Genomic DNA, 11849 nt, shown 5'->3' with positions numbered 1-11849 from the left:
GATTCCAATATGGTGGGAAAGGGGAGCACAAAGTCACATTCTTAGTTAAGGACCTATTGACAATTAGTAGCTTCTGGCAGGAGTCAGTTTTCTTTAAAGAATCAAAAATAGTACTTGATTTTGTTTTGTTTTGTTTTGTTTTTTTCAACACAGGGTTTCTCTGTGTAGTTTTGCTCCTTTCCTGGAACTCACTTTGGAGAACAGGCTGGCCTTGAACCCATAGAAATCCACCTGCCTCTGCTTCCCAAGTGCTGGGATTAAAGGCATGTGCCACCACCGCTCAGCTCTACTTGATTTTTTAAGAGAACACAAAATTGCATAGATAGTGAAGGAGTGGTGGATCTGGAGGGAGTTGGAGAAACAGTGTTTAAAAAAAAAAGTATGGATGAGAGTTCCAGCATGACTGTTAGGGTGTTTGGCCATCTGATCACCAGACTAGGTCGGACCTGCCTGTACTGAATCTACCAGGTTGAATTGAATCCCCAGGGGAGTCTTGGCCCTGGAGGAGATGGGAATGGAGGGGAGGGGACGGGAGGAAGGTGGGGGCGGGGGCAGGAGGGGGGAGGAAAGGGGAACCCATGGCTGATGTGTAAAATTAAAACACAAATATAATAAAAAAAAAAAAGAAGAGTGAGCAAGTAAAACTAGTTTAAGGTTAATGAACTTCCTTGAGAAAGTTCTGGATCTTCTGGTCCATGGCCTGCCTTTTAAGAAAATTTGCTGCTGGCAATCCACTTCCATTGGAAGTGTGTTGCTTCTGTTCATGGCCATGGTATCAGCACTTATTCCGCTGGATAATTTATTGCTTTGGATTTCGAGACTTAAGCTTTTGAATGATTGTTGCTAAAATGCAAATACTTTAAGGACATGAATCAGCATAAGATCAATTATCATCTGATAATTTAGCTTATTTGAATTTAACATATTGCAAGTACGAATGTGTCTCTGTACTGTGAGCCCCAAAACACACAGTTTGGAGAAGAACTTTTGGGAAAAGAATATTTACCACTGAAAAGTTAAGTAAAGGATTTTGGGAGGAACCTGATAAACTTAAGGTTCTAAAGCTTCACTATTCTCATGATCAATCTACCTTTGATCTTTAAAAGTGGTTATCCAACTTTAGAGAGCATATACCAGAAACGTGGTTAGTTTGTTAAATGTAGGTTCTCTAGGTCCAATCCATAAGATTCTATCTCAAAAGATCTGAGTTGGAGCCCTGGGACCCCAGGCCCAGTGGATCTGAGGTATCAGCACAGGGTGTATATGTGTTAGAAGGAGCAATATGTTACCCTCCAATAGATAATCAAAGACCACAAACTTTCCGTTATAGATCCTGAGTAAGCTCTGGAAGACTGCTGTATACCATGATGCCTAAAGCTGATAACACTGTATGATATATTTAAAATTTGCTAAAGCCTATGTTAAGTGTTTATAACACAAAGACTGGCCCTCTCCAAAAACAAACAAGTAATGCCCCAATATCAATTTTAATTAAAGGGATGGGAAGAAATTTGGGGAAGTGATGGATACATTTATATCTTTGAAGGTTGTGATGGCTTCATTGGTATGTATTAATCCACAAACTCATTGAGATGTGGACAATAAATATACCAATCATACTTCAATAATGGCACTTAAAAGTAGAAAACCCAAGGCAACACACTAAACTCTTATTTCCTTACTGTCTCCCTCCCTCCCACCCTCTCTTCCTCCTTTCCTTCCTTTTTTTCCTTCCTTTTGTTTTGGCAGCATCTCACTATATGGTCCATGCTTGCCTGAACCCATGACAGTCCTCCAACCTCAGTTTCCCAATTTCTGATATAATAGGCACATTTCATTACAACAACCTCGAAGATAATGTTAATTTATTAGTTTTGAGAATCTCATACATGTACACAATGAAATATATTATCTAATCTCCACTTCCCCTCCCATTTTCCACATATTTTCCTTACAGTGTCCCTTCTCAACTTTTTTTTTCCTCCTCTTCCTTCTCCTTGGTCTAGTAGAGCACAATGACCATTTTGTGCTTTGTGTGTATATATATATATATGGGTTTGGGTTCATCACCTGAAGCATGGGAAGTCAATTGGTAGCTATATCTTCAAAAAAGATTGAGTTTCTCTCCCCTGCAGCTACCCACTGCCAATAGCTTCCCAGTAAAGGGTGGGACTTCTGGAACTGCAAAGGGAAGCTTCTCTGACCAAGAGTGAAAGAAGCCTATGTCTATGGCTATAAACAAAATTATTTAGAAGGCAGTTTGACAATATGACAATTCAGCAAAATAAAAATAGCAGGTTCTACTTTAGGGTCAATGACTGTCCAGCCATGGACTTTTAAACTACTTTATAGTACCAGATATGAAGTTCCTTCTTATGAAGAAATATGTGGCACATGGGGAACTCTTAAACACTGTTTGTGAGCATATAATATAGTACAATCTCTTCTGGCTTCTCATAAAACTAGAACTATACCAGCCCATGACCTAGTCATAGCACTCCATGTACACAAAGGGTTTGTATGCTATTACGGGAACACTTTTACATCCATTTTTGTTGTTCCACTCATAATAGTTAGGAAACAGAATCATCTGAGATGTCCAACAGCTTATGAATAGATAAGAAAAATGTAGTACCTATATACATAATGGAATATTCCTCAGCTGTAAAGAAAAATGAAACAAAAAAATTCAGGTTAATACATGGAACTAAAAGTTATACTTAGTGAAGTAGCTGTCTTACGTTTCCATTGCTGTGGTAAAACATCACAATCAAAAGAGTCTTGGGGTGGAAAGAGTTTTGTTTTTTTTTTTTGTTTGTTTGTTTGTTTGTTTTTGGTTTTTGTATCTTTGTTTTTGGCTTACATGTTATGATCATAGTCCATACTAGAGGGAAGCCAAGGCAGGAAATCAAGCAGGAACCTGGAGTCAGGAACTGAAGTAGAGAGCTCAGAGACATGCTGCTTACCAGATTGTCCTGGGTTACTTGCTTAGCTTGTTTTGTGGACCTGCAGGCCAACCTGATGAACGCATTTTCTTTTTTCTTTTCTTTTCTCTTCTCTTCTTTTCTTTTCTTTCTTTTTTTTTCAAGACAGGGTTTTTCTGTGTAGCTTTGTACCTTTCCTGGATCTCGCTCTGTAGACCAGGCTAGCCTTGAACTCACAAAGAGCCACCTGCCTCTGTCTCCCAAATGCTGGGATTAAAGGCATATGCCACCATCACCTGGATCTAATTTGTTTTTCTTTATTAAGAAATTTTCTACTCACTCCACATACTATCCACAGATCCTCCCTCCTCCCTCCCCTGCCTCCCAACTCTCTTTCCCGAGCCAACCTGTAGGTAAAGTTTCCTCCAGTCCTGCCTGGCCCACAGTCAGGACAAATCTCTCTCACTTGCCAGTCCTGCAGCCACTCAGACCCAACCAAGTAAACACACAGAGACTTGTATTGCTTACAAACTGTATGACCGTGGCAGGCTTATTGCTATCTAGTTCTTCTATCCTAAATTAACCCATTTCTATTAATCTATAAGTTGCCACATGGCTTGTGGCTTACCAGTATCTTTATATGTTGCTTGTCATGGCAGCGGCTGTCAGTGTCTCCTTGACTCAGCCTTCAACTTCCCAAATTTCTCTTCTCTGCTTGTCCCACCTATACTTTCTGCCTGGCTCCTGGCCAATCAGCATTTTATTTATACAGAGCAATATCCACAACACCACCCCAAATCCCCACATCCACCAAATCAAGGTCTCCCTTGGGGAGTCAGCAGAGCCAAGCACACTGAGCCTAGGCAGGTCCAAGCTCCTTCCAATTGCACAAATGCTGTACAAGGTGTCACACCACAGGCACCTTCCCAGAAGCCTGCCCATAGACCGGGGACAGATCCCTATCCCCCCTGACTGGGTGCCCCCCAAACAGTTCAAGCCAAGCAACCATCTTCCGTATCCAGAGGGCCTATTTCAGTCCCATGGGGGCTCCACAGCCACCAGTCCACAGTTCATGGACTTCCACTAGTGTGGCCAGTCATCTCTGCACGTCCTCCCATCATGAGCTCAATGTCCCTCGACTGCAGAATCCCTCCTCTCTCTCAATTGGATTCCTGGAGCTCAGCCTGGTGCCTGGCCATGGATCTCTGCATCTGGAAGGCATTTTCTTTCTTTTTTTCTGTTTTTCCAAGACAGGGTTTCTCTGTGTAGCTTTACACCTTTCCTGGATCTTGCTCCGTAGTCCAGGCTGGCCTCAAACTCACAAAGATCCGCCTGCCTCTGCCTCCCTTGTGCTGGGATTAAAGGTGTGCTTGAGGTTCCTCTTCCAAAATGACTCTAGCTTGTGCCAGGTTGACATAAAAACTAACCAGCACCATAAATCCAGTGCATAAAGACAAACACTATGTGTTCTCTCTCATATATGGACTCTAGCTTCAAACTTTGTTTTGTGTGTTTTAACTTGGAGCACAAATGGAAGCCAGACAACTAGAAAGGGGCCTTAGGGGCCATGATAAGGGTGTAGGTAGAGGATTATAAGTAAAAGGAATGTTGAGAGGTGGAATACTGAGGTTGGAAAAGCTAAAACAGGGAGTGGAGTAGAGGTATGGGGGAAATAAGAGGATGAAGGGGAGGACTATCCTAAAGGAAGGGGATATAAAATGCCATATGGAAGCCTATTATCTCACAACCCAACTTAAAAAATAATTGTTTGGATACATGTGAAGTGAAAAAACTGGGGGATGAATACTGAAGGTTAAAGAATTAAGCATGAGTAGAGGGTTGGGGAGAGGAAAGAGATAGTCAGTGAGTTATCCAAAACTAAGGGTCTATGAAAAAGTCATAGGAAACTTAGTAGTTAGTGAGCTAATTATAAAATACAACTGGGAAAAAAGAATTCAAATGGAATTACCCTGCATGAGCTGATAATATCCTCCTAAAAGACATGAATATTAAATAAAAGTCACAATGCCAGGCATAGGATATACCTTCATACGAATTATTTGTTAGGGAGACCCCAGGGTTTTCCAAAGCAATGCAGTCTATTGCTATTGCTCTTGGCTACCCACCATGACTACATGGCAAGACGCTATTGTTGATGTCTTGGATGCAGGATACAGAGAAATCAATCTCAAACTGACCAGGACCTTCCTCTCTGCTTACTTGCTCTTACTTTGCATGGTATGCTACAATACTGACCTGTCAGGCAAGATGTACCCATTTGTGCAATAGTGGCATGACTTCTATGAGGTAACTAACTGCTTTCCAATAACTTTTAAATAGGGCAATGGAAGCCATGAGATGATTCAGTGTATGAAGGCACCTGCTGCTAACCTTTATGACCTGAGTTCAATTCCTGGCACCCACATGGTAGAAGGCAAGAAAAGATGCCTTTGGACCTCTATATGTTTGCCAAGGCATGCATGCGTGTACAAACATACACACTCAATAAATAACAAAGTATAATAAAAATGGAAAACTATATACTATAAATAAGGTAATGGTTCTCATAGCTTGTGACTCTAGAGTCACATTCATAATCTCTATTGCTATCTATGGCTTCTCTGTCTTCTGTACATATGTCCACAAAATGAATGTGATTAGTAAACTTACTAACTTACTGAATTTACTTATTGCATCTATTTGTTTTGTGTACACAGAACAAAGCAAAGGTTTTCCTAAAGAAGCATTTTCAGGGGCTGGAGAGATGGATTGGTGATTAAGAGCACTTACTGTTCTTGAGGAGAATCTGGGTACAGTTTCTAGCACCCACAAGGTGACTTCTTTTCCAGGGGATCTGACACCTTCTTCTTACCTATGAGGGCTTCAGCATACATATGTCACGTTTACACACACACACACACACACACACACACACACACACACACACACAAACTTTTCAGAAGTATTTTTGTTATTTTAAGGATCCATATGGAAGGATCCATATGCTGATGTATTGGTGAGATTATTAAGGCCACTCCACGTAGTTAAAGGGAGTTTTATTTAGTGGTGTAACTTACAAATGAAGGGATAGGTAGGTTGCAGGGTCTGGGAAAGGTATGGCACAGTCCAGCGATGTTCTCTACCTCCAGCATCCAGGGTCCTGGAATCAAGAGTCGCCTCTCCTTTGGATCCTGGGTCTTCAGCGTCCTCTTTCAGCCCTGCCTTGTAGGCATGACCATTACCAAAGCCTCCATGGGGGTTGGAACTTGCAGGCCAAGGCTGGAATGGCTACCCACTACACTGATGTGTACTATTATTCACTTATCTTAGGGAATTGTGTGAAGGATAACTGAAATTTCTGACATTATGCCTACAAGGGTAGTTATTTGTCTGAATATAAAGCAAAAATAAATGAGAAGAAAAATGGATAAAAGGACAATATGATTGACTTATGGCTAAAGTTATATTTTCCTACTCTTAGAAAACTAAGATCAATGGGATAATCAGGAAACTTTTTTTAGAATTTGAAACTAGCAGGAACAATATAAAATATAAATGACAGGCTGTGGTGATGCACACTTGTAGCTCCAGTGCTTAGAATACTGAGGCAGGAGGATCACAATTTTGAGGCCAGTAATGGTTCCATAGAAAGATCTTTATAGAATGTAGAGGCATGGTCAATTGACAACGGAGAATGTCATTAAAGTTATAATCATTTGACAGAGACGATTTATGCAACATGGAAATTAAGTCTTTGGATAAATGTAGATATCACATCTTGGTGAAATCTTCCCAAATGTACACAGCTAATAAACAGTTGAATAATAATGTGAATTTCAGTTTCTATGACTCCCCAAACTTACTGTATGTAAAAAGGGTTAGTACCTAAAAGACCCTTATATTCCCCTCTAGGAACCACTTTTAATGCAGTTGAAAACACAATTGTACTTCACTGAAGAAATATTTTTGTTTAGCTGATATCTCAGGAAGAGATGCACATGATAAGAAGTATAGAGTGGTTTATGGAGTGTATTATCATAAGTACTTCTGTGCATAAATTTGAACTGTGTGCCTTATGCCAAAGTCATTATAGTAGCCAAGACTCCTCAAAGCATCAGAAACAATAGAATGTGAATGTATCCAGAAATAAATTTGTTATAAAAAGTTGAATTACATGACTGTACAGAATAGTGAGTTCAGATTTTGAACAGTGGCTTGATTGAGATCCATGAAACCCAAAATTTCAGTACTAGCTGACAGGCCAAAAGTTTGGAGAGTCAGAGGGAGCTGGTAAGTGAAAGGTAGGTTAATCTTTTGTTCTATTCAGCCTTCTACCTGGCCCATCCACATTATGGATGGCAGCCTGAGATACTCAAATGTTAATCTGATTCAGATATGCCCAGCAAGATGTGAGGGTGATCTCACTGCAATATCTATCATCCCATTGATCACCCAGGGTGATTTAGCTGATTTGGCTGCCTAGGAAGCTGTTCCATTTGATCCTCTTTGTTCTTTGTGCCCCTCCTGAAGCCATGCCCTCTCTGAATGAAGCAAGATGACCTTCTCCAATGGACATGTATGGTCAAGTGTATGGAAGTAGCTGTGTTCCCCTGCTAGCCTCTGCAAACATACTCTGATAAATACCCTCCAAGTGATACTTACAATTAAACATATAAATCTTAGCTTTCTCTTTTCCACTGTGAAAGATCAGCTTTGTGTGGGACACTGGGCCTTGTGTTATAACCACTGGCTCCAGGCATCCATCATATGAAAGTTTTCTATAGTTTGCAAGCATCAGCTCCTGTTCTGGGCATTTGAAACTACTCAACCAAAGTACATCCTATGCTCTCTGAGATCTCCCCAGTAAGCCTAGGGTGTTTCCTGTCAGCTGAAGTGCTGCGGCTCCTGCAAAACTCTGTCCTAATTCCTGCTTCTTCTCCCATTTAGGTATGATTTATCCTTCCTATCAATATAATATCACTTTATGTTCACATTTGCTGCTGTGTACTTTATTATAATTCATGCTCTCATATAGGTACTTCAGAAGATGTTTTATTCACCTGTCACTACTACTCTTTACCACTAATTTATGAGCCACTTAAGAGCAGGGGTCATGCCACTTATCTCTTTGTCTCTCATGGTATCTGGCAATGAGCCTTGCTCACAGTAGGTGCTCCAAAGGTATTGGTTGAAATTAACCAGAACGTGTTTGCGAAGCTCTGAAGCAGTGCTGCACAGGCTCCCTTGAAGGAAATCAGAAGATAAAGTGCTCACAAACCTTTGCCTGGCAAGTCTAGTTCCGGCAGTTTAAATAATGATCCTTGTGTTCCTGCAGCGCCTCCTAGTGGAAAGGTAGCAAAATGTCTTGGCTACAGGATAATCTGCACTCCTTCACTGCCAGAAACAACAGGAACCCTGCCAAATTGAATACAAGCTCTTCTCAATTTACTTATTTCACAAGCAGCGTTTGCCATGTAGCTCAGGCTGGCCTGGAACTCACAATCCTCTTGCTTCTACCTCTCGAATGCTGGGATTACATATGGTGCCACCATGCCTGCCTCTGTCTGTCTCTCTCTCTCTCTCTCTCTCTCTCTCTCTCTCAAGTTTTTACATTTTTGAGCTTTGCAGCTGACTTCATGTTTCTGAAAGCTCTATCCAGAGTGAAGCTTGGATTCTTTTCAGAGATTTAGTCTGAGGACATTCCTTGGGAGCATGGAGACAGATAGGACAGAAGAGAGTCATTTGGCTGCTTCTTAGAACTCATCTCTGTGAGCAATGGACACCTTCCCTCATTTCTCCAAGCTTCATCTTGCAGTTGTAGTCCAGTAGTATGACAATGCAATCACTGTGGCATGCTGCTGGCCCTGCATATCTCCTCATCCTATGTGTCCCCAGTAGACCTTAGCCTTACCTCCTGCTTTGGTCCTGACAGGTAGGTCAGCCAGCTTTAGTAAGCTCGACTGATTTATGCTACTTTAGAATCCCTTAAGCTTATGCTTCTGGTAGCCTGTATTTCTGACAAAAGACAGTGTTTTGATTTTTACATTTCTCTGTAGAAATCATGGCCTCTTTTTAATACTAGTGTTTTGATGGCGTGTCTGGGTATTATGTATGCATGTTTAATGATTTATACTCCTAGGGTTTTGAATTTATTCTTAACTGTATTTGTTCACTTACAGAATTAAAGAATATTAAAGGCAATATAACAAACCCGTGCCCTGTACATTTTTAAAAGGTGAATTGCAATATATGTTTTAAAAATCAACTGATGGACTACCACATATTCCATAAATCTACTGTATAGAGAACAAAAATCTTCAAATGGAAAAAAATCTTCCTTTGCTGTGGGGAAAATAATTAACTGTTTAACAACTGATCCATACCAGTGAACATGATGCCCCTTAGCCTTTCTGAGGTTATGCATAACTCTTGTGTATTCAGCTTCATAAACTGCTGAATAGGATTTCTAGAGAGAAAAATCTGAGAGTGAACGCTCTAACATGAATCAACCCTAGCTACAAATTTGATGTAGTGTTTGCTGGAATTGACAGCAAAAGGCAACATTAATCCATATACTAGTGCAGCAGTGCTTTCATTTCATCCCTTTGCAACTACGTGACTTGGAATACATTTGTGATTTCATTTTATTTCAGTGCCTTTGAGCAGACAGTATGGCATCTTTTTGAGAGACAATATACATTGGAAGCGATGCAGTTTATATTTGTGTAGAGCTGCTCATTAGAGAAGCACTTGCAGGTTAAGACTGATCATCTTCCTGTCTGGGAAAAGCAACAACAACAACAACAACAACAACAACAACAACAACACATCTTATAGTAAGGATAAAAGTGACACTGTCAGAGGTGGCCTAGCTCCTGGCAACTTCTGTTTTCCCTTTCCAAGATATACTTTGCCTTGTCAGCATTCTGTGATCTTGGACAAGATACATGATTTCATTTTCTATTCTCAGATTACTTATGTGGAATTTGATTTTACATTGCTAAATTTACCTTGGAGTCAAGTACATTCTCTTCTACATTTAATTTAGTGATTTACATTTGATTACCATGAGATAATTAGAGATGAAAGTTCTGTGGTTGGTGGGGAACAGAACAGTTAAAATTTTTTCTTATCAATTATCTTACACCCACACATACACATATAAGTGATATAAACTAGAGATGGTATTTTTTTCAGGGCAAACAACAAAACAATTTTGGCTAAACTTTTAAGAAATATTTTTATTTGTAAACAGTGGTGGAATGAGGGATACACAGACCACATGTATGTTCCAGACACAAGTCACTTGCTTCAATTATTTCATGTGGTTGATAATGAGCATTTTTCCTGTGTATGTACTTTTTAGTGTGTTGATAATTATTTCAGCCAGCACTGTGTGTGTTTTATGTACACACACACACACACACACACACACACACACACACACACACGCTATCATTAGTTAGTATTAAAGTTAAGTAGGTGACATTACCTAGTACATAAAAGTGCTTGCGGGGCAAGCCCCATGATCTAAGTTTGATTCTTGGGAGGAGAGAACTGATGCCAAACATTGCTCTCTGACTTGCACACATGTGTAGTGACAGGCATGTGCTCACACTCATATATTCATCACATACATGCATGCACACACATAATAATGATGATTATAATAGGAAAATTCTACTAATAAAACTGTAACTTTATATCTGTTAATCAAAGGTGTTATGTCTTGAGATTAAAATAAAACACGTAATATGTACAACCTGTACAAGTGATTAAAAACAAGAAAATTTTTTTGAAAACTTTTTTTTCTTTTACAATCAAAATGATTCAGCTATAAATAATAACCTTCTGTTTCCTCCCACCATGGCCATGCAACTCCTTCTCCACACCCTCGCTTCTGCATCAGTTAACAGTGTGTAATAAAATAATTTAAAAACACTGCCACCAAGCTGTTTGGCATCCCTGCTGATTTAGTATAACCTTTCTCCTTCTTGCTAACTGATTGAAGCTCCCTCCATCTACTAGCAGGCAGTTCTATTTAATTGCAGTCTTTTCAGTAATTAAAGGAGGTAGAGTGTTCCCTAAATAACTTCCATTTTAATGAAAAAAAAACTTAAATATTTTGAGCCAAATTTGGAAAGAGAAAAGGGATTTTAGAATCTGAAATCACCCACCTTCCCTGGTGTGGCGTCTTCCTTTCTTTTTATACTTCCTTCTCTTATACATTCCTTTTTTCCTTTCTTTTTTTCAATGTGCCAGTTTGTATTCAAAGAACTAGGACTACAAGAATGAATGTAGAGGACAAAAATCCCTGCTCATATGGAATTTACAGTCTAGTACAGAATACAGACAATAAAGCCTAACACACGCACTTAGACACATATATGCATATTAGCTTCGACATAGTGATAAATGCTAAGCAAAGAAAGTAAAGCTGCAAATGAGAAAATCATAAAATGGGGAGGGGGCGAATTCGAACTTTCAATGAGATTTGCATATAGATTCAGTGTGAAGGTGACACATGAGCGAACACCTCAGAAACCTAAGGACAAAGCCAAGCAGCTGTTTTAGAAAGAGCTTTCCACAAAGAAAAAGAGCAGCTGATGACACCATGTTTTGTGGGTTTTTTTTTTTTTACTTCCCAGAATATTTCCTTACTCCACTAAAGTTGAAGAGTCATGATTAAAATAACAAGAAATTGCCAGCTAACAAATAGTATAATAACCTGCTAAACTGAAAGTGACCTGGGTCTGTCCAAATGCCCCCTAGAGTAATGGTAACCTTTTAATGCATCAAAAGGAGTCATCCTTGCCACTCAGGACTGCTAAACAGACATCCATACAAGGAGGAAAGCTCCTTATCTGCCATTCCATACTAACTGTTGGTTTTCTAGTATTTCAGCCTACAGTTTCATCTGTTACC

Source organism: Onychomys torridus, chromosome X (genome assembly GCF_903995425.1).
Source record: "Onychomys torridus chromosome X, mOncTor1.1, whole genome shotgun sequence".
Lineage (NCBI taxonomy): Eukaryota > Metazoa > Chordata > Mammalia > Rodentia > Cricetidae > Onychomys > Onychomys torridus.
Note: the sequence above shows the minus strand (reverse complement) of the source record.